The sequence below is a fragment of the Ictidomys tridecemlineatus genome, chromosome 1 (genome assembly GCF_052094955.1).
Source record: "Ictidomys tridecemlineatus isolate mIctTri1 chromosome 1, mIctTri1.hap1, whole genome shotgun sequence".
In the NCBI taxonomy this organism is placed as follows: Eukaryota; Metazoa; Chordata; class Mammalia; order Rodentia; family Sciuridae; genus Ictidomys; species Ictidomys tridecemlineatus.
Window position 1 is genome coordinate 78,357,528 of NC_135477.1, and position 23,420 is coordinate 78,380,947.

General features: G+C 39.7%; 1 long non-coding RNA gene across 1 annotated transcript; it reads left to right on the forward strand.

Annotated features, from left to right (window-relative positions):
• Positions 1-258: 258 nt before the first annotated feature.
• Positions 259-9,112, forward strand: LOC144376251 (uncharacterized). Its single transcript, XR_013436490.1, has 2 exons — positions 259-3,245; positions 8,500-9,112. It is a non-coding gene; the product is annotated as an uncharacterized LOC144376251 (long non-coding RNA).
• The last annotated feature ends 14,308 nt before the right edge of the window (positions 9,113-23,420 follow it).

The following is a 23,420-nucleotide window of genomic DNA, read 5'->3' on the forward strand; positions in this document are numbered from 1 at the left end:
TTGACCGGTGACGAGTTCTTGCTTCCCCAGTGTTGAAGAACAACACCAAAGAAGCACGCTGAGGCAAGGTCAGAGTAGAAATTAGAAGTTTATTAAAGGACAGCAGAAAGGACTTCTCCCGGAGGAAGAAGGGGACCCAAAAGGTGGAATCCGTGGAAGTGCGGTTGTTTCCCATTTTTATAGTTTTGGTGATGGAATGTAGGTTGGAAGGCCCGAGGGGTGGGACCCAGGTGGGCCAAAGAAGTAGTCAGAGCAGGAAGGACTTCATTATCACTTCTTTGTGATGGGCTATCTTCAAATCTGCTGGGGGCTATTCATTAATACTTCTTCCAGGTGGACTTTGGCCTAGGGCCTCTTTGGGACTTCATTAACATTCCATGAGTTGTCCTGTGTTTTCCCTGAGTCATTCCCAGCATGGCCTCCATTTTAGATTTCACTCGATATTAGTCCCGATTTACCTAACTACACTGACTACCTAACTTTAAATCTGGCTTCAACAGGATGAACCAAGTTGTCTTTAGGGCAGGCTGAATGCAGGATAACACATGCTCTCAATCCCCCCTGTCTGGTCTTTTATCACCTATTTACATCAAGTCTGAACACTCGACCCCCACCCATCATGTGCAACAGAAACCCACATATGACCCCTGCCCCATCTTCCTGAAGGCAGAAGAGGATACCCTTAGCAGCTACTGTGTAATTCAATCATTGTCCGCCAACAAGGCAGCTTACAGACCCAGAGACCCCATTTGAATTTGGCTTTAAAAACTCCCTCCTGCCAGGGCCCCCATCTCTTGTTCTCTCTGTCTCAATCTCTTGTTCACTCTCCCTTGCTCTCTCTTTCTCTCTCCTCCTCTTTTGCACTACTGCAATAAAGATCTCTTGGTCACTCCAAGTGTTGTGGTCACTTTTCTTTCACTTCCACCCCTAAACTATCATTTGGCCCTGTGTGAAAGAGCAGAGGTGGGCTTAGAGTGACCTTTGTACTCCAGGGGAGGGGTCACTCGCCCAAGGAAAGTGAAATACTGGAGCCCAAGCCTTGCCTCAGGCAAAGGAAAGTTTGATTACCCTTGAAGCAAGGGATTCCAGTCTGGAACAGTTGGTTATCATCCACAGAACCAAGTCTCCTCTCCTTGGTATTGAACGTTTATCAAGCCCACTTTGCTACTGAGCAGTGAGGTTTGTACACAACAGAACCTGCCTACGCACATAAGTGAAAGTGGGTGTGATACTTTCACTTACACGTAGAAGAGATATAAAGGGAGGACAAAATATGACATGCACTGCAGTCTCTCTTACAACCAGAAACTTCAGCTGTGATAAAAGACAGCATGCATTTGAGTGCTTGCAACTGCTGCTAGTGAAGAAGTTTGAGTTGGTTAAAAAAAGAAAGAAAGAAAAAGTACTAGGATCTAGTTCAAGCAAGAAAATACAAGAGGGAGATGAAGATGGAAACTAGTGCTGGGACACTTAGTGTTGGGACAACCTTGTTTAAACTGATAAAAAGGAGAGGCTAGATTGAACTAGGGATGACACGCCAAGGTCAATTACAGGCTGCCTCAGTCTACCCACGGGTTGTACTCTGACCCTTCCATGGATCCCTTCAGGTGCCAGTAATAACATGTAATATATTAACAAGATTAAAATTTCTGGATTCATTGGGGTGAAATTTATGTACCATCTCATACTGTTAGCATATATACTAGTCTATGTATACTCACTATAATTTTAAATTTATGTTGAGTTAATGTGCAGTGTGAAAAAATGAGCACTAATATTCAGACAGTTTCCTTTTTCTCCTGAAGCACCCCTTACTACTTTGTCTTACATAATTAGAGGCAAAGGGTGGAGTTTCCTATAAAAACTTTTAAATATTGTGTCTTAAAGTAATGGTCATTTAAAGTGGGCTTGATTAAACCATTTTAAGATCAAAATTCTTGTGACCAGGATGAATCTTGATGATATAGATCCATCCCACCCAAGCATTGTGTGAAGCCTAGATCCTGGCCCCCAAACACTAAATGCCCCCAAACACTAAATTGGTGTCCCTCAATATCTTTGATAACTAAAAATTTTCCCTAAGGACTGTTCTGCCTCTTTGAGAATATTATTAAGAACATATCCATTATCTACTTTATTTTAACAAGAAAGGGATGACAAACAACTTCTTTCTGGGAAAATTATTTTTTCTGATGTGACTGACATATAAAAAGGCCATGATCTTGGTTAGTGACAACTTTGTCAATTATTCTAGAATCTTGGAAGGCAAGGTTGTGTTTGTCTGTGTTTAATGGGAATTCACATTAGAAATGTTGACATCTAAACACTAATATTATTTTAGCAGTTTGATGTGAGAACAGAGTTGGGAAGTGACAGCAGTGTGTATGATAGCAGTTCTGAGTTGAGTAGAATATACATTCATGTCACCACTTTGGGGGGTGGGTTACTTACTAGGGGTTGAACCCAGAGGTACTCTACCACTGAGTTCCAGCCCTTTCTCCCCTTGTTGAAATGGAAGTCTCAAACTTGGGATCATCCTGCTTCAGCCTCCCAAATTGTTGGGATTAACAAGCAAGCATCACCATCCCCAGCTGTAATCACTTTTAAAACAACCCTTTCTACTTACTGGTGTTCATATTAGCAAATTTGGAAAATGTAGATAGATGTACATACACCAGACCTCATGCTATTGAAGCCAGGTTTAAAGTTAGGTAGTTAGTGTAGTTAGGTAAATTGGGTCTAAAATCGAGTGAAATCTAAAATGGAGGCCATGCTGGGAATGACTCAGGGAAAATACAGGACAACTCATGGAATGTTAATGAAGTCCTGAAAAGGCCCTAGGCCAAAGTCCACCTCAAAGAAGTGTTAACCAACAGCCCCCAACAGATTTGGAGATAGCCCATTCCAGAGAAGTGATAAGCCCATCTCAAAAGTCCTTCCTGCTCAGACTACTTCTTTGGCCCACCTGTGTCCCACCCCTCAGGCCTTTCCACCTACATTCCATCACTGAAAGAACTATAAAAAGGGGAGACAACTGCACTTCCACGGATTCCACCTTCTGGGTCCCCTTCTTCCTCCGGGAGAAGTCTTTTCTTCTGTCCTTTAATAAATTTCTAATCTCTACTCTGACCTTGCCTCGGCGTGCTTCTTTGGTGTTATTCTTCAACATCGGGGAAGCAAGAACTCGTCACCGGTCAACAGCGGTAACATATTGGAGGTCCCATACCGAGATATTCTACACCGAGGTAAGCGCCTCTCTACGCACCCCATGTCTGTTTGAGGTGCATCTTTCTCTCTCTCTTTCTGGAGGGTAAGGTGGGCACCCGTCGGCTACTTAAATGCAACTAGTGCAGCCGCCACTCTACAAGACTCGGGTGAGAGGTTTCTCGGCCTAAGCAGCTCTCAATCACCTGTTCGGTACAGAGCAGGCATGTTGGGTTCTGCCAAAGCCATTTCCAACTTTTCTGTCTGGGCCTGGAGAGCAATTGGCGTGAGTACACAGTGTCCCGAATCCCGATCTGCCTCAGATGCGTGGAGGTGGAGGAAGGAGTTTGGAACAACTGCGGAATCCCAGTCTGGGCTACTCTCAGACGTTTCCAAAGGTTCCTTTCTCTTGAGCCCCCTTCCGAAAGCCCTCAGGGGTATCTAAGGTGATCGGTAGATGAACAGCACTGAGGGAAAGCCCCAATCACATTTGCCTCCGTATGGGCCGTGCAACACTCCCAACCCCGCATCCAATCCCTCCTGGATGTTCCCCTTCCTCTGGGGGTCAGAAACGTTAGCAATTCAGGTTGTAGGACTGAGAAAAAGGCATGGGATAATTAGTAAGATCTGCCCAGGTTCACTAAGGTGCATAGGTAACTTTCAATAGTCTGTTTTACCACCCAATGTTTAAAATGAGCTGTGTTCCTTAAGCTGCTAAAGAGAAGCATTTTTTAGAATCAACTCTGGTAATCTGCTAGTCTACAGAGCAAAGGCGAAGGCGACAAAGAGCACACGATTCAATGGGTTTTTAGTGGTCGGGAGGAAAGCAGTAAGGCCCTTAAGTCTGAATCCTCCCAGGGTCTTTGGCACAGGGCAAACTGAGACCCTAGCACTTTGCTAAAGGGGACCAGAAACCCCTTGGCAAAGCCAGGTGAGAGACGGGTTTTCTGGACCGTTTAGGAAGCTCAAGGTTAGGGAGACGTCCCTAAGGAGAACAGTTTTCTCTGGCGCAGCATGGGCGCCTGAGTCCTGTTTTCCTCACTCAGACAGGAGCTTCTCTCTCCAATACGCCAGGTGCACCACTAGCCTGCGTATTGAAAAATTGGGATAAATTTGAACCTCAGATGCTCAAGGAAAAAGCGCCTCATTTTCTTGGCCTGGCCTCAATACAAACTCTCTGATGGAGAGACCTGGCCACCAGAGGGAAATATCAATTTTAAGTTTTACAGTTTGATAAATTTACAAAAAGGAAATGGTGTGAGATGCTGTATATTCAGATTTTCTTTGCTCTAAGGGAAAATCCTAAATTATGCCAACAGTGTAAAGTAGACTTAGCTATGATATCTGCCATGGAGAGAAAAAATCTTGGACTCACTGAGGAAAAAGAATCAGAAAAATTTGGGCTGATCAAAGTACATACCCCCTCCCCCTTCAAGACCTAAGGCAGATTAAAAACTGACTCTACTGGAAGGTTAGGAGATAAGCCAGATTGCCTGGGATTGGATCTATCCAAAGGAGCTAATCTTGCAAGTGAAAGGGAAACTGAGGAATTCCCAGCAGCTGCCAAAGCCATTTTCACTTTGGGGAAATTTCCTCATAATTTCCCTGCACTGTAAGGATTACTCCACCTGAATGCAGTAAAGTCAGTCACACGGAGACCCTTGATTTTACACCTATAGTTGCCCCTATGTGAGAACATCTGGTCCACTCATGGGAAATCTAAGGTGCCACTGATAGGAGTCATAATTAAATGAAGGTTCAAAACCTGGAGAGATATTTTCTTATCTGGTCTGTTTTAAAGGTTATTATAGATTGTTTCTTGGGGATAATCTAGGTTAAATGTGTGTCTAAAAGATGATGTTTCATTGTAACTAACATCTGGTATCTAAATGAGTTTGAAGCAGTGCATAATCTTGCAGTTAAAAGTTAGGGTTAGGTAATTGTTAAGTTTGTGATTTCAGATAATTCATGCCAGAGAACTTAAATACTTAGGATAGAAAATTAAAAGAACTCTACTTCCAAGTTGGCAAGTAACTCCCAATCATTGTTTTATTTTTACATCAATTTTGAACTGGGTAGCCTAAGGAGATTTCACTAGGTATACAGTGCATTGATTTGGGCAAGGATAGTAAATTATGATTTGGTATCTGTTTCTCTCAGTGTGTAGGATTTAGGAAAAGTGTTGAATTAAAACATTGGTCTGGCTTACTAAAATGACATTAATTAGCAACAGTCTTGGGAATTTTCAAAGCTTAATTTTAGATATACATGGTAGTGTGTGGATTTTTTCCAGGTGATTTAATGTAACTTTAGGAACTTCAGAACAAAGAAAGTAGCTTAATGATCCTGAAGGAACTTCTTCTGATGGTGTCTTTTATATTATCAAAGATCCTATTTTCAGTTTTGTGTGAGCAAGTTTTTCTAGTGTAGGAAGATATAAAGATGAAATTTTGTAAATTGTATCTTATTTCTACTTCCAAACCTAAAAATTGTGACTTATGGTTAAAATGCCTTAGGCATAAAATTTCTGCTCAGAATTCCGGTTTTCCAGGTCCTTCCAGACCTCAGCCAGGGCTTATGCTGATATGCAAACAGAAGCAGTTTGGAGCTCAGGCCCAAGGAAAAAAAAAAGAGTAAAAGTGTCTTTTTATGGGAACTCAAACTGGATTAAACCAAAGAGTAAATTGTATGGCATTTACTAATTACTGGCTGGTCAATTTTTTCTAGGACTTTTGCCTTTTCTTAGATTTTATATTCTTTTGAGCTCATGATTTTTTTCCTACAGACAAGTTAATGTTTTTCTGATAAGTTCTATTTTTGATCAACTGGAGTTTTTTTTTAAACATTGCAATGAGATTTCACCTGAGAAATCTGCAAGGCCTTTTGTGTTATGTGTTACACTTGTGTTAGTGTTGTATGTCAGTATGTCTGTGTGTATGTCCATATATCATGCAGTGATATGACAATTGACAGATGAGGAGCGCTCAAAAAAATTAAAAATGGATCCAAATATCTTTGATTCATGTGATTCAAATGGCTCAATTTAAATCTGGTAAACAAATTAAAAAAGGAGATCTTAAGCTTATAAGTTATTCTAGGTGTTAAAAAAAAGGCCCTAATAAATGTCTATGAAATAATCTGCTCAGATTCAAAGGTTTACAAATATTGTTTCAAGATGTGAACAGAAGGAGTAATTAAGAGGGTTTAAGTAAGTGATAAAGAAGGTCTGTGCAAGTTGGTTATAAGTGTAAGTTTTTGAGCAAAGTAATATTAAAGAAATTAAACAGCTGGTTAAACAAGTGCTGTTTTAGAGAATTGTGCTATGCTATTTCTTTAAAAGCTAAACTTAGTTAATATAAAAACATCAATGTAATTGGTGCCATTAATGTGTTCATATCTTACAGATATACAAGTCTGTAAGGTAGAAGCTTTAGAAAGAGCATTATATCTAGCAGGTATTCTCAAATTGTATGGTAATTTTAGGCTTAAAAGAAAAACATGTTGGAAGTTTATCATTTGTGTTCTATAACTGGACTTGTTATCAATAAGTTATGTAAAGTTCCATGTTACTTTTTACATTGAGATACAATTTAAATGTATTTTTAAGTTAATGAAAGCTTAATGAGAGCCTAATCTATGTGAAGGTTTTATTGCAAAACACAAAAGTACTTTGCTACTTTTCTACAAAAGGTTAAAAGCTTTCGGCCTTTCTTTAATTCTTGTTTTAGATGTGACATTATGTTGTATTTGCTCAAGTTCACAACAATTTATGTAGGCTTTGTAAAATGATGTCCAAAAAGCAGAGATCAGCTTCAGAACTATAGTATTTAAGACTGTTTCTGTCAAGTATGTCTGTATCTGCCAAGAGAGACTGCATGAAGAGCCCCACCTTGAGATAAGGCTCTATGTCCCATCTCACTGTATGTGAAAGTGACTATGAAAGAAGTAGGCCAGATTTCAGTACATTTAAAGTTGTGTCCAAAAGTTGTGTTTTTGTCACGATTGCCAGGATCTCAAACAGGGGATTAGAATGTATAACTCTGCCAGAATTCAAGGTAGCTATTACATAAACTAAATATGTTTTTATCCTAGTTAGTTTTGTTTTGTAGTTTGCTTTTAGATGGTCTAAGGATTGCCTGTTAATGTTTTAAAGAGGTACTGCTTTAAGAACTCACAACCTGGGTTAACTTAAGATAAGGAGTTATCACCTACAAGATAGAGAGATAGGTACTAAAGCCCAGTACTTAGTATAAGGCTGTTGAAACTTATTTGCTGGATGTTTAAGATTAAGTTTTAAAGTTAAAGTTAAAAGGGGCCAAGAAAACCAATGTTTGGCTCTTGCCCTCTGAGTCAGTCTGAATCAGGGGATAGGGTCTTCTCCAAAGGGCTCTGCAACTCTAGGCCACATAACCTCCTGATCAGGGAGATTAATGAGACCAGTGGAGGACAGAAAGCCAATCAGTGCATTTGCTGTGAAGAGGAGGGTCATCAGAAAAGGGAGACATCCCTGATGCTCCCGAGGGAAGCCACATGGTCAAGCAAGGCCTGGACCCATCCTAGCGCAAATGGCACTAGCAGAACTGAGAAGCTGCTGTGAAGTTCCTGAGGACTCCCCAGGAGATTCAACTGACTATTAATAATAGATGGAAACAAAGTCAGTTTGACTTGCTTCATCTTAAACACTTAGCAAAGACGGTCAAAACATAGCTATTCCTGGACATTTTAAATGATAATAATAGTTAAATGTAACCTCCAACAATAAGTAAACTGGAGGCTGCAAAAGAGATTCTTAGGTAGGAATGCCTGGTAACTATCAAAAGGAACTGCCAGAGTAGTTTTTAGTTTAAGGCCCACAGATATTCCTAACCTACACAGGTAGGCTTGGTGTTTGCTAGTATGGTTATCCAGCCCTAAGTAACAGAATTAGATTTCTCTTAGACACAGAAGTCATACTAGTAAAAGGATTTTGCAAGATCAGATGATATTAAATTATTAAACTATATTTTAAGGGAAGGATAACTGTAACCCTAAAAGTTAAATGTTGTGTTTACATCGCTGACATTTCTGGCAATGTGACAAATATCCTTAAAGATTTACATGCTCAGATAGAAGTCATGTCCTCAACAACTTTGTCATGGAAACAATATCTTAGCTTCTGGTTCTTGGTACTTCCTGGTGGAAAACATTGTTAGTCTTTGTCTTTGCCATCATACTCATTGGCATATTCCTGTGCTATGGGATTTATTGCTGCATCAATATGGTTCCAGTACTAATGGATTCTTGTTTCTCTTATAGACCACCCATCACTCAAATGGCCCTCCAGCCTATCATGGACCACTCGATAGACCCGATTTTTAAAGGGGGACTCCAAACTGCTTGCCCCACATCGTCCCTTTTCAGCCTGAAGAAGCCAGAAAGATCTTCTTCGCCCCCTTTCCTTACAGCAGTAAGGAGTTCCCAAATTAGAGGGGGGAATGAAGCCAGGTTTAAAGTTAGGTAGTTAGTGTAGTTAGGTAAATCGGGTCTAAAATCGAGTGAAATCTAAAATGGAGGCCATGCTGGGAATGACTCAGGGAAAATACAGGACAACTCATGGAATGTTAATGAAGTCCTGAAAAGGCCCTAGGCCAAAGTCCACCTCAAAGAAGTGTTAACCAACAGCCCCCAACAGATTTGGAGATAGCCCATTCCAGAGAAGTGATAAGCCCATCTCAAAAGTCCTTCCTGCTCAGACTACTTCTTTGGCCCACCTGTGTCCCACCCCTCAGGCCTTTCCACCTACATTCCATCACTGAAAGAACTATAAAAAGGGGAGACAACTGCACTTCCACGGATTCCACCTTCTGGGTCCCCTTCTTCCTCCGGGAGAAGTCTTTTCTTCTGTCCTTTAATAAATTTCTAATCTCTACTCTGACCTTGCCTCGGCGTGCTTCTTTGGTGTTATTCTTCAACATCGGGGAAGCAAGAACTCGTCACCGGTCAACAGCGGTAACACTATGACTCATTAGAAATTATCTTTTCATTTGAAACACTGCTAGTTATGATAGAGAAAAATTAAAATAGCATTTAGCTCAAGCTAGCTACAGTGTAACAAAAATTTCTTCAACTTGTTTAACTCTAAAAAGGATATTTATTTTGACTTTTTAAAAATCTTGTAAGGCGTTTGTTGCTTATTACTATTGAAAGGTGCTGTGGAAACAAACAAGTAAGTAAAGACTTCTCAGAAGAGAATATATTTTCAATTGTGTATAAATGCATTGAATCTCTTTGACCTGAGAAGTCAGCCAAATTGAAAATAATACTTTTTTTTTTAATTATTATTTTGAGCAAGTAAAATGTCCCAGAGTAAAAGAGGTCAGTACTGTTAAAAATACTGTAAAAAATCATAACTTTCTTTCATATTCACATATTCCTAAGTAAACTAAATAAATAACTAGTTACAAAGATATTGAAAATGTTCCAGTTTCTAAGCATGGAGGAAATGTTGTCAAATGGACAAAACATGCATGCCTTTATGGAGTTTTACATTTGAGAGACATAAGAGTTAATTGGAAGAAAAAGAAATAATTTACCATACAATTCTGTGGTTTATAATTAAGGCACTTCATTGATTTTTAAGATGCACATCTGAGAAGGATGGGATCTTAAAATTTGCATGTTGTAACCATATGGCCAATTTTCTTCTGAGTTGTACATAGACTAAGAATGTTCTAAGTGTCTTAAAGGTGATGGCATCTCAGAGACAGTGAAATAGGAAATATATAAAAATGTCAGCACATTGGTTAATTTTTAGCACCAAAAACTCTTCAAAGATGACTTGCAAAAAGAAGTTTCAGATTTCTATATCCTTTTTTTTTTGGAGGGGGGGGTGAGTACAGGGATTGAAATCAGGGGCGCTCAGCCACATCCCCAGCCCTATTTTATATTTTATTTAGGGTCTCACTGAGTTGCTTAGTGCCTCACCATCCCTGAGGCGGGCTTTGAATTTGAGAGTCTTGTCTCAGCCTCCAGAGCTGCTGACATTACAGGCATGTGCCATCATGTTCCACTTCTAAATCTTTCTGTCTAAACTAGAATTATTTTTTTGCAAAGGTCAAAAATGTTTTATTGTGGCTTGTGGGGGAGGGGAGCGCTGTGCTGCCCTGCACCCTGAGCAATTGTTGCGAGGAATGGCTAGTGGGATGGGGCCAGGCCTGGCCGATGCAGCCAGCTGGCCAACCAGGGCTGGCGGGTGGGGCGGTAACCATGGCGACAGCAATTGCTAAGGGCCAGAGCCAATCAGGTCGTCACCCGGGCTGTTTCAAAAATCTCCCTGCAGCACATGGGGGAGGGGAGGCCAGAGCGGCGCGTGGGGGAGGGGAGGTCGTGTCCCAGCGGGGACCGTCCCCCTCCACGTTGTCGCGTGTGGGGCTGGGGCGCTCACTTGCAGCCCTTGGGCACCTTGGGGACACTGGGCTTGGCTGCCTTCTTCAACTTCTTGCTCCCAACCGCTGCCTTCTTGGCCTTGCTGCTGCTGCTACTGCCCTTGTTCTCGGTGGCAGCGGTCTTCGGGGGCTCCAGCTTGTCTGCTGCGGCGCCCTTGGTGGGTTAGGGGTCCCAGTGGCGCTCATGCTGCCGGCTTAGGGGGCGCCTGTGCCCTTGACCTGCAGTAGGAAGTCATTCTGCACCAGCGTGCACCAAGTACTTGAGGAAGGTGCGGCTGTTCTGCTGGTCGAACCCTGCCACCTTCCTGGCCTCTGCATAGATGCCCGCCAGCGACAAGCCGCTGCTCGCCCAGCCTGCGGATTTCTCCACCAGCAGCTGGCAGTACTTGCCCGGCTGGTTCTTCTTGCGGCTGTTGTTATGCTTGGGGCCACCACGGTCCTTGTCGCTGTCCCCCTCCAGTCGCCGCTCCCTCATGGCCCCCTCAGCGCCCAGGAGCGGCAGGGCCTCCTCCAGCTCCACCGACATCATGGTGGCCAGCGGGTTGGTGGCAGGCAGCCCCCAGAAGAGGAAATGAGTGCCGCGGGGGGTGGGGGCGGGGGGGCGGGGCGAGGGCTCCGTGCGCGGGTACTGGAGCTGGTACCCCAGCCCTTTTGTTTATTTTTTTTTAAATTTTTGACAGGATCTTGCTAAGTTGCTTAGGGCCTCACTAAGTTCCTAAGACTGGCCTTGAATGTAGGATCCTCCTGCCTCAGCCTCAATCTCCCAATGGTTGATGTATATTGTCATTATTAAGTTAAAGATGCAAAACAGAATAGTATACATTTTAATTTAGAGAAGACTAACATGGTTTCTTTTAAATTTAAATATGCATAACTGTATGGCACTTGCTGCCATAACATTCGATGGTACTTTATTTCAAATTTTGATGTGGACTATATTCTTTAGTTTTTATAATCACATAAGTCCTATATTTAATTTTTTTTTTTTTAATGAGCAGAGTAAGTATTTAAACTAAGTATGCTGCTGGATCTTGTTTAAGATCTGTTTATGTTTCTCAGTATAGACATGGCAATATTTTTCACAGTATGTTGTTTGAAAATAATGATAAACTAAATGCCACCCAAAATAAAATAAATATAATTGTATGGTTCACATTTTTTAAAATAAAAGCAGAAAATTGGGTTGCCAGACTTTGAGTAGAATGAATAAGTTTTTGTCTGAGACTTGCCTGTGAAGCTTTTCTGACTCCTGAACCAGTTTTTCACAGCCAAAGTAAAAAGAGAGATGGAACAATTAATGATTTAATAGATTTAAGCAATATTTTAGTCTCTATTTTATATACTTTATTTCTATTAGAATACAGGATTCTAAAGAATTCATGTAACTTGTTTTAATTATTATTTTTGCAGAAGACATTTGCATGTGAAACTTTTAAAATCAATTAAATAATACTCTAGCAAGTTTTATTTGCACTTTATTTTGCCTAGCAATTATTTCTTTTTTTAATATTTATTTTTTAGTTGTAGTTGGATACAATACCTTGATTTTATTGATTTATATGTGGTGCTGAGGATTGAACCCAGGGCCCTGATGTGCCAGGCAAGCACTCTACTGCTGAGCTACAACCTCAGCCCCTAGCAATTATTTCTTAATACATAGTCTGAAATTAAATCAAGTCAGACTGGAAATTACTAAGTCTTCATTATTGGGCCAAATTAATGAGGTTTTCCTGGACTTTTCCTTGTGGTATCTTATTGTGGCTAATGATGTAATCTTATTTGTTTTCTAAAATATTGAAGTTTTAGGTTTTTGAATCTTTTCTGTGGAAATACAGGAATTTGTTTATACAGTGCCTTTCATTTTACTTATGAGTTAATTTCTTTAATTTTGTGCCCTAAAACCTATTAAAAGTATTCCTGGAAATTGAGGGATTAAACAGAAGTTGTAATAAAAATGAAGGCCTTTTTCTGTATTTTTCCTGTTAGCTGCATTTGTTAAAATTTTTATACTACATTTAAATAAATATTAAGAATTTATTACAGGGATGGGTTTATGGGTCAGTGTAGAGCACCTTCCTGGCATGTGGGAGGCACTGGGTTTGATCATCAGCACCACAATAAATAAATAAATAGATAGATAGATAGATAGATAAATAACAAATAAATAAATAAAGCAATTATGACTATCTACAACTACCCCCCCCAAAAAAGACTTTATTACATATAAAATGGGTTGGATTTTCTGTATTTGAAACAGTTTCTTTCTATATTAGGCATAAAGTTTAATTTAGACTGGCAGAGTAAGTGATCATTTGATTGGAAAGTTGGGTAGACAGTCTTTGGTTAGTTTCATTTTGTAACCTTTTAGCTAATTGTTGAATTTCATGCTCTTTTGTTCTTTGTTCTTTCTAATTTGGATCTGGTTTTATGGTTGGTTGAAATAGGAATTTATTGGTAGGAACTGATAAACCCAACCTGATCTTTTATTAAATTGGGAGCCCTCTCACCACAAAGCCATGAAAAGCTAATTTCGGCTTTACTATAAATTACTGCAAATTCTGAACCTGCTTGGAATGCCTGCCCATGCCTTGAACTCACCCATGCCTGGCTCTCTGACCAGATAGCAGCCCTCTCTGAAACTTTAGTGACACCTCATAAATATTGGCCTTCCCTGGCCAGACAACGACCCTCTCTGAGGCTCTAATGGTCTTCATAAATTCTGATGTTGGAGCCAGCAAAAAATGTAAACTACCATTAGTGTGATGCTTGTCAGAGTTCTGTTATCTGTAACCCCCCTTTTGTGTAACTTTCTGGGCTATAAAGCTGGGCTGTAGGAAAGCTGGGGCTGCGGTCTTGTTCCTGCCGTTTTGGGAGGAAAAGGCAGTCCGGCCGGTCGAAATAATAAGCTTGCTTTAATTTGATTTTAATTGGAGTCAGTGGTCTTTTCTTGCGTCCTGGTCTAACAGAACATAGATTATTTTCCCATTTGAACAGATTGTGTGTTTTTCTGACAGCTTATTCTGTCACAGGCAGATTGATTCAGCCAGACCCTTGTGCAGAAGTGTTAGTATATGATTTGGGCAGCCATTTTCAAAAATAACAGCTTTATTGATATATAATTCACATTACCATCAAGGTCACTCCTTAAAAGTGCAATTCACTGAGTTTTAGTATATTCACACAGTTGTGTGCCTATCCAGCTATCTAATACTGAAACACATTTGTCATACCCAAAGAAGACCCATGCCCTTTAGCAGTCAGTCTCCACTCACTCTTGCTCCATGTAGGCATGAATTTTTTTTCTCTCTTTGTGAATTTACTTGTTCTGGACATGATATATAAATGTAATCATTCAATATATGGTCCTTTATATCTGTTTTTTTAGCCTGTTTTTGAGGTAACACATATCAGAACTTCATTTCTCTTATTGCTAAAAAGTGGTCTGTTATATAGATACACTGCTGTTTGTTTATCCATTTATCAGTTGATGGATATTTGGGTGACTTTCACTTTGTGGTTCTTATGATCATGCTTCTGTGAATATTTATGTTTTTGAGTTGACTTCTTTTTCTTTTGGGTAGATACTTAGGATTGAAATTTATGGGCCATAAGTAACTCTTCCAGACTGCTTTATAAAGTGACTCAACCATTTTATATTCCCATCAGCAATGTTTGAAGATTCCATTTCTCCATATCTTTGCCAACATTGTGCCATGGTATTTTTCCATAGTAGTCATCCTAATGGGTATGAAGTGGAATTGCATTGTGGTTTTTATTTGCATTTCCCTGACAACTAATGATATTCAATATCTTCATGTACTTGTTATCCATTGTTTATCTTTGTTAGACAATTGCCTATTCATATTCTTTACCCATTTTAAAAATTGAGCTGTCCTTCCCTTGTTTGGTTGTAATAGTTCTTCTGTATTCTGGATATACACAAATGTACACTTATCAGATATATGAAGTATAATTTTTTTTCTTATTCTATAGTCTTTTTGTTCTTATAAGGCCAATAGGTTTTTTGTTCAAGTCCAATTTACCAGTTGTTTGACTGCTTATGCATTTTTCTCTGAAATTTTCTCTAAGTTAAAAAAAAAACCTTATTTCTCATCATCTTCCATTAATTTTTTTCCTACAGAAACAATGATCATTTAGTTAACTACACAATGGGTTAGAGATATTAAAAATATTTTTTGTTTTCAAATATTTTCATCACATTTAGTGAAAGAAGCCCAAGTCTTCTAATTGATATCCAGTGCACTTTTTAAAAATCAGAAAATGTCTTTGATTTTTCTGTTTAGCTCAGAATGCACACATTATTCTGTAAATATCGACAGGTGTCTAATGTATTCTGAGGACTTGACTGGGCTTGGAGATCCAGAGATTCTTGGAACATGGTCCTGTCCTTGAGGAACCAGAGGTCATGTGCCAGGCTACAGATTTCTACAGAGGGTAGTGGCACCAGTGGAGGAAGAGGGGTATTGTCTGCATGAGAAAGCCTCTTAGGGAGTCATGATGGTGCTCTGTCTACAGAGACTCATCAGTGATCAGAACCTTTTGTTATAGCCTATGATTCTTCCTTTCAGACATTTGCTGCTGCTGTGTGTTATGCACATTGGCACCAGTTATTTGTAACCGCAATATTTAGGGATATTGATGTAATGAAATGTAGACATCAATGTTATGACTTTGATACCTAGAAGCAAGCCGGAAGAAAGCCATATTTCTTTGATTTCTTCAGGTTTTCAAGAATGGGAACTTTCTACTTACTAATTAATTCAGAGTGGTGAGAGTGTGTATCTGAGCTCCAGACCAAACCCAAGCAGTTTTTGGTAGTCAGAGCTAAAATGTGAGTCAAGGAATGAACAGCTGTTTGACTGGAGGGAAGATTTTATATAGAGATTTGGGCAAGTCCTGTTAAGGAATTTAGATCTTTCTTTAATAATGAAGAGCTATTGATAAGTTTGGCTGTGTGTGGGGAACATGATCCCTCCTGTTATCTGTACCACAGAAGCTGTTTGTGAGGACTAGAGACAGGAGTCTTGTGGGGCTGTGGGACTAGTCCAGATGAGAGCCAATGAGGACCTGAGCTAGGGCACTGCTGATAGAGGTGGACACAGAGACTGGAAATGTTTAGACGGTGGAAGTCAGGATGCTTGGCTGCAATCAAGCATCATAAGTTAAAAGGAGGATTACTGAAAAAAGAAGATTTCTCAAGAAAGTTTCAAAGGAATGAAATGCCACAGAAGCCAGCATAATTTTAGACACTTCAGGGCTAAGCAACAGAGCAGGGGCCATACTCAGGCTCTCCCACAAGAGGGAGGAAAGAGGGTCTCCTTCCAGCTGTGCTTTTTAAAATCCCAAGAGCACTCTTTTTTTAATTTATATTATTTTTTTTAGTTGTTGATGAACTTTATTTTGTTTATATTTATGTGGTGCTAAGAATCAAACCTGGTGCCTCACACATGCTAGGCCATTGCTTACCACTGAGCCACAACCCCAGCCTCCTGCTCAGGCAGAAGCTTTGCTGGGAGCTCCGTGTCCTCATCACTAGCATTGCCAGAAGTGGGGAAGGATTGTGGAGCAGAGCCATCTGTTCCTCTTTGGTTATTCAAGCTGGATTGGGCTGATGTTTAGATCTGAAGGGGAAGGTTGCGAATGCCTCCGAAGTTTATGGCCTGGGTAGACCATGATGACAGCATTTCTGTGCAAGAACAAGTTTCACAAGTGAGTAGATTGAATGCAGAAAGTAAACAGAGTTCACTTTTAGATCAGCTTAGTTTGGGATATGACTGTCAAGATGTTATGTTTCTGTGATAATTCACTTGACTTCATTCATTAATAGAAGCCTCTCTAGGGATTGGTTATTTTCTTTGCTATGACTTTGCAGAGACTAGCATGGATTTTCAGAGGTACCTTTATTAGCTCTTAGATAAATTAACTAAAATTTATTTTATACAGTGCAGCTTGTTTTGTTTTTGTGTTTTCTGACTTATTTTGTTCCAGGAATTGAGCTCAGGGTGCTCAATCACTGAGCCATATTCCCCAAAATTTTTTTTCTTTTTTCTTGAGACAGGGTTCTGTTAAGTTGCTTAGAGCCTCACTAATTGCTAAGGCTGGGTTTGAACTTGCAATCCTCCTGCTTCATGTTTACAAGCCACTGGGATTATAGTTGTGTGCCACTAACCTGGCTGAACAGTCTTTCCTAGTGGACAAAGAACAGTAGATGCTGTTTAACTGGTTCTTGCTTGTATGTTAGTGAAGTCTGAATTGACATTCCTTTCTGCATCTCAAAGAGTATAATATAGTGTACAGCAATTCTAAAAGGGTGGAAGTTATATGGTTTCTGTAAACTTCTTTTCTAGATGTAATCCATGAAACATCAGTGTGTGTAGCAGTTAAATAGGAATTTTAGTCAGAGGACAGTGGAAGGCTTGGCTGGCACTACACTGTTACTCCAACAGCATCATTCAAACACCAGCATTCTGGGCTGGGGATGTGGCTTGCCTCACACGTGTGAGGCCTTGGGTTTGATACTCAGTTCCACAGAAAACTCATTGTTCTGTTTTCATTAATGAAATACAAAGTCATTTTTGGAGGAATGAAGGATAAATTACTCATTTATATATCTTATGTGTTATAACATGACATGAATCATTTGCTTACATGATAAACACTGCTACACTTAAGATCAGAATTGTTTTGAATATTTAAAGTCACTTTAAACATGGTCAGGATTGATAATAGCATTGCTGGTAAGGCCATTCCATAGATGTCATTTTACTAAAGAGATCTTGATCTTGCCTGGCTTTGCAAGATATGACAATGAAGGCTAGCTGAATGCCAAAACTTGGAAGATAAATTGTTGCCCACACCAGCTCTGCCACTATGTTTTTCTCCTCCATGCCAAGGCAGATGGTCAGATTAAGGTGAATTAGAGAAAAATAAATTTGCTGAGATTAAATGGAAGGTACCCATGGTGGGATGAATCCATATTCTCTGGCAGGTGTGGTCCCATTTGGGGCCTCCTTGATAAAAGATTCAAGATATACTCTGTGCTGTTAGTAATGGGAAGTTTCTCAGTGACCTTGGACAAATATATTAAGGTCAGTGACACTCTACCTGTCTATAATATTCTCCATCATAGTATTGTTCTGAGGATGAGCAGAGCTGCTGCATATCAACTAATAAGCAGAGTGCCAAGAAAATTTCAAATTACAAGTAGATCTTACTCCACACAACAGTGTTTTTCTTCAAAGTGAAATGCAACAGGAGGGCAATAATTGACAGCAGAGGTATCACAAGGAACCACAAATTGGCTCTTAGCTTCAATGGAACTCAAGCTGTAGCAGGTGGTATTTCACAATTTTAATTAAAATCAGCATCAGAGGTGAATGTAAATTTTCATAATTTTAATTATAAGCAGTTAAATTTCTGTGCTTTTTTTCACCAATTTACCTAAAGCAAGCCATTTTCATTTGTAAAACTAAAAATCAATAATTAGAAGGTGCAATAACTGAATACTATGGTTGGTTTCATCTTTTGTTTAGTGGATACTGCTTCTCAGTGAAGATGACAATACTCGGATATTGTGCTTGCAGAGCTCATGATCTAGGTTCCATGGTTACTGAATATTCAGGATTAGTAGTGTTTAATGTAGATATGAATTTGGGTATGATGTCTTTGGAACACGTGCAGAGTAATCATCTCAGTAAAAATTCACTAAAAGCTTATGGTTTAGCAAAATTGTACCTTTGAAGAACACAAAACATGACAGTTCTGAAGAACCTGAAAAAAAAAAAAGAACCTGAAAAAAATTAGAAGACGAGTAACTTTCTAAGGGAATCCAAAACACATACCATCCACAGTTATCACTGACAAGTGATTTGTATAGATTTTGATGGATGTGGCATGAGTTTGTTGGGTTCTTTTTTAAAAAAAACATCAAATTATTCACTAGTTCTAATCAGTTATAAATGAGAGTAGAAAATGCTTCAATTCATTGTACACAAAAGTAGCAGGTGTTGGGTTCTTTTAGAGAAACAACCTTAAAGGGTAGTATCATTGCATGGGAAAAAGATAGTGGATGGTTTTCAAATGGATATCCTTGCTAAGCTGTAAAATATCTTGAATATTGTGGCAGAGCTATGGATGGTTATATTTATGTTGAATAATTAAGGTTGTATCTTCTATAAGATATAGTAATTTTCATTCTTGGTCCAGTTAGCTGAGCTCAGTAATGAAGAATATGCTTTTTAGAGTCTTATATTTAATACCACCTGTTAGAATATTTACTTAAAATTTCCTGTTTGTCATTGGTATTTTAAAAAAATCATTTGGGGTCTGTCTTCACATCCTTTTATATTTCTAATCCAGAATGACCTCTTAGAGCTGGTAGACTCTATACTTGCTGTGTGTGAAATAATTTTTAATTTTTTTTTTTTGAGCTCACTTAAGATATGAGAGATACTTGTCATTTTGGAATTCTAAGCTGTTAGGATACAGTTCTTCAGTCATGTTATTGTTGAAATTTAACATTTTAACCTTTAATTAGAAGATTCACTGTTCTAGGCTGTGGCATGTTTCCATTTCTATTCTTTCATCATGTGATTTAAGTGTTGCTAAACTTTACAAATTATTCCAAAAGAAGACATGGAATAAATTTGTAATTTGGTACTGTCTATTCTGCATGAAATCCAGCACTTTCAACAGTGCCATACAGAGAGCACATGTGCAGTAAATATTTATTTGAATTAGAGAATTGCTTTAGGGCAGCTTGCAAAAGTAATGTTTTCAGTATTCAGTGACTGAGCCTTCAGTACTGGTAGTTTAGCTAAACATTCAGGCTTCATTTGAAGCCAGTAAACAGACAACTATGCAATCCAGGGAGACCAATTTCTTCAATTTTCTATCCACTAGTAATTTTCTTTTACAGTCATGTTTATATAGAGTAAAAGTCAAAGGAAAGGTGTATTTGGAGCAGTTACATGAGTAAGTTTACTGCGGTGAAAGATTTTCGGTATGCTGATGGAAAAGGGACAATTTAAATTAGATATTATAAAATTCAGGTCGCTCTTTTTAAAGACAGTTTTGCTGAGGTCTAATTAACATTCAATAGACTTCATGTTTAAAGTGTATGATTTTTTCAGTTCTGACACAGGTGCACACCCAGGAAACCATCATCACAATAAGGAGAATGAGCAGATCCATCACCACTCCAAATTTATTTGTACTTCTATCCTCATGGTTCTCTGTCTCTTTTTCCATCCAGCCACTGACCTCCCTCTCTACTGGCACTGTAGGTTAGTTTGCTTATTCTAGGGTTTTATGTAAATAGAATTCTATCACATGAACTTTCATTTTTTGGCTTCTTTCACTCAGTGTAATTATTTTGAAATTTATCTCTTTCTGATGATATCAATAGTTTATCCCTTTTGTGTGCCAGTAAGCAAGGAGAGCTGGCAAGAGAAGCACCTCGGCACTGCCCTCTCCCCCATCTCCTCCTTGGGCCTCACTGTAGCCTGAACAGTTGGCTAATACTCCAGAGTAACAGGAGGCAGGAATCCACTGGAAGGCTCTTTGGTCAGTCATATTTCTTAGAATGCTGCTGCTCTTTTTTTGCATTCAAAGCAAGCTGTGGTTAGGTGCTGAGCAAATTGTTGAGGCAGCTTTTCTTCCTGGCCTCCTCATGATGCACCTGCGGTACTCACTATGCATCCTGCTGACTGACAAGGCATTCTGCCAGCCCCAGCCTCGTGTGCTTCTGGTGTGTTGCAGGCTCTGCAGGTGACTGGGAAGGTGAGGGAGGATGGCCATGCCTGATACAGGCACTCTGTGCTTGTGCACTGCCTTTGTTCCACTCTCTCTCTTTAAAAAATAAAGAAAAAAATTGTGTAAGACTTTTCTAAAACTAAGGAATAGGTAAATTTTGGAGTTTGGAATGTGGACAACATACTGTAAATTCCTCAAGGGGGAATCTTAATTCAGACACTGTGATAAGGTGTCTGGTCTGGGGAAGAAAGAGGAAGTAAAATCAGAGTTTGATATAAAACTAGACTTTGCTTCACTGATTTCTAGGTTATTGATATAATCCAAACAGATATTGGAAAATGGTTAAAACTACTAATTAAAATGTGTGTAAAACAGGTATTTAAAAAGTACCACAAAAGAGATGAAGGTGTGGCTCAGTGGTACAGTGCTTGCCTAGCATATATGAGGCCCTGAGATTAATTCTCAGCACCACATACAAATAAATAAAATATAAATAAATATTTTTAAAAATATCAGGTAAGGGTTTAGGGTTGTTACTCAGTAGTAGAGTGCTTGGCTAGTATGCATGAGGCAATCTATTTGATACTGGACCCATAATAATAATAATAAATATAAAAATACTTTGTTCACCTACAACTAAGAAAAAATTATTTTAAAAAATTACAACAGTGCTATGGCCTGTAACCTTCTAATTATCTGTGTTCTAATTAAGCCCTTGTAATTGAACTTTCTTGTTATTTAAATTAAATTCCAGTTCCACTTTTATTTCCTGTCACACCAGGACAAAGGAGTTTGCTTGAATATTAGGAAAATGCTTCTAAATGTCATTTTAATAAATTTGTCATCACCATCATCAACATCACCATCATTATCATCACCATCATTGCCATCATCAGCATCACCAGAAACTCTGAGGAGAGACAAAAATTCATGGAGTCAGCCCCTTCCATCAAGCTCATAAGCAAAGGTGGCACAAGAATTTTTTTTTTTAAAGAGAGAGTGAGAGAGGAGAGAGAGAGAGAGAGAAAGAGAATTTTTTAATATTTATTTTTTAGTTCTCGGTGGACACAACATCTTTGTTGGTATGTGGTGCTGAGGATCGAACCCGGGCAGCACGCATGCCAGGCGAGCGCGCTACCGATTGAGCCACATCCCCAGCCCCGGCACAAGAAATTTTCATGGCTAAGAATCTAGTGATGATGTGGTTTTTTACATCCAAGAAAGATGGGTGTGAAGTTCATGTGTGAGCACCTGAGGGCCTAGTGAGCACATGATAATAAAGCCTGAGAGTGACCTGCTGAGCCCACTGAGGCAAGTATCTTTCTCACACGAAAATCAATCAGCCTGAGGAAAATAAATGCACATTATGGGTAAAATAAAAATGTGAGATTGTGAAGAGCAAAGCAGTAACAAATTTAGTGTCAGGCAGTAAACTTCACTCTGTTATTCACTCCAGTATGAAGAAAAACATAACATAATTAACAAGGTTGCATGTTTCCTAAGAATGTTTTTAACCTGATATCTTGGGATAATGACTGTCATCTGTATTTCAAAACTTACTGGGTAATCCTCATGAACTTTCATTGTTTCATGGGGAAAGAAATCCATCAGTTTGTTAAAGCTAACAAGGGCCATCGATTTTACTTATTATTTGTAGTTTCTGAACTAGTATTTTGCTCTGGTTTTTGGTGTCTCACATTTTCTCATGGGGATGAGTTATTGCCCCACAGGTGGCTGTCTTGGAGGAGATGCCCAGTAGTGGGTCAAAGTGATGGTCAGGAAAAAGAATAATGGGACATCAGATGTCTGTGGACCAAACACAGAATTAGATTCACTGTACAAAACAGAGGTGCTCCTCAAACGTGCTGCCTGGAAAATCCCCTGAATGGGTCATGGTTTGGAAAAGATCACTTTGTCTTTTAAGGTTCTGTCCTTAATTTCTCTTTGGCCTCCAGTGGGCAGAAGCCCCTGCCAAGTGAGCGTGAAGTGCATCCTTTCCCTGGCTATTAGGAAGGTGGCTTTGCCCCACATCACCCAATTCTGCAGAAAGAGACATCACATGAAGTGCTTTGTGAGACTGCCACATGTCACTCCATCCTCTTATACACTCTGCAATAAGTAGGCTTTCCAAAAACCAGGTTGGGGAGGGGACATGGTGACAGGGTGACAAAGGAGAAAGAGAGTGGGCTGCATAGCATTCATGGCTCAAATCACACGGCCTCTGCATTTTGTTTTAGTGTCCATGCCTCAATCTCCTCAAACTTAAAATGAGAAGAGGATCCATCAGCCAGGATAATGTGGTTGACACTGGCAGGGCAGATTTTCCATGAAAATTACCTTGTGTGTTCATATGTTCAAAGCTGGATATAACTGCCTAGGTGTGCCAGTGAGACACAGATCCCTCATGTGAAGTTGAGTGCAGTTTCACCACATGGAGTTGGTCCAAGGCTCCTCAGCATTGAGGGCCTGGGTCTCAAGCATGTAGTCAGCCAGGATGCCACTGGTGGTGAGTGGACTTATCCTGACTGTGTAACTACCTGAGCACAGGACACAAAGCACCAGCTCCCCCCCCCCCCCGACTGCCTAATCTCAGCAGCAGCTGTGAAGTCAGATTTGTTCTCTCCAGAAAGAAATGGAGACTGGAGTCCAAGAAGTCAGGCCCCTCCTCCCACACGTAGCACTCTTTAAGGACCAAATCCAGATTGATAGTCATACTTCTTATCCACAATACATGGAACCTCAAAGATGCCTCCTTCATCTTTTCCAGGTAAATTCAGGCAAGAGCACTGGGTTTGTGATCCTCTCAGCAGGTCTTTGACCACTGAGTTCCCAAACAGAGCCTTCCTCCAGTCCAAGTGAACTTTGTCCAAGGCCATATTTTCATGAAATACCAACAGCATTCCTCCTTCTGACTCTGGGCAGACAGTGCCAGCCTCACAAGTACCAAAGGCCTCATGCCCAGAAAGGCCTCCCTGTTGTTCTGCTGTGCTGTGCTTACCATGAGGATCGAACCCGGGC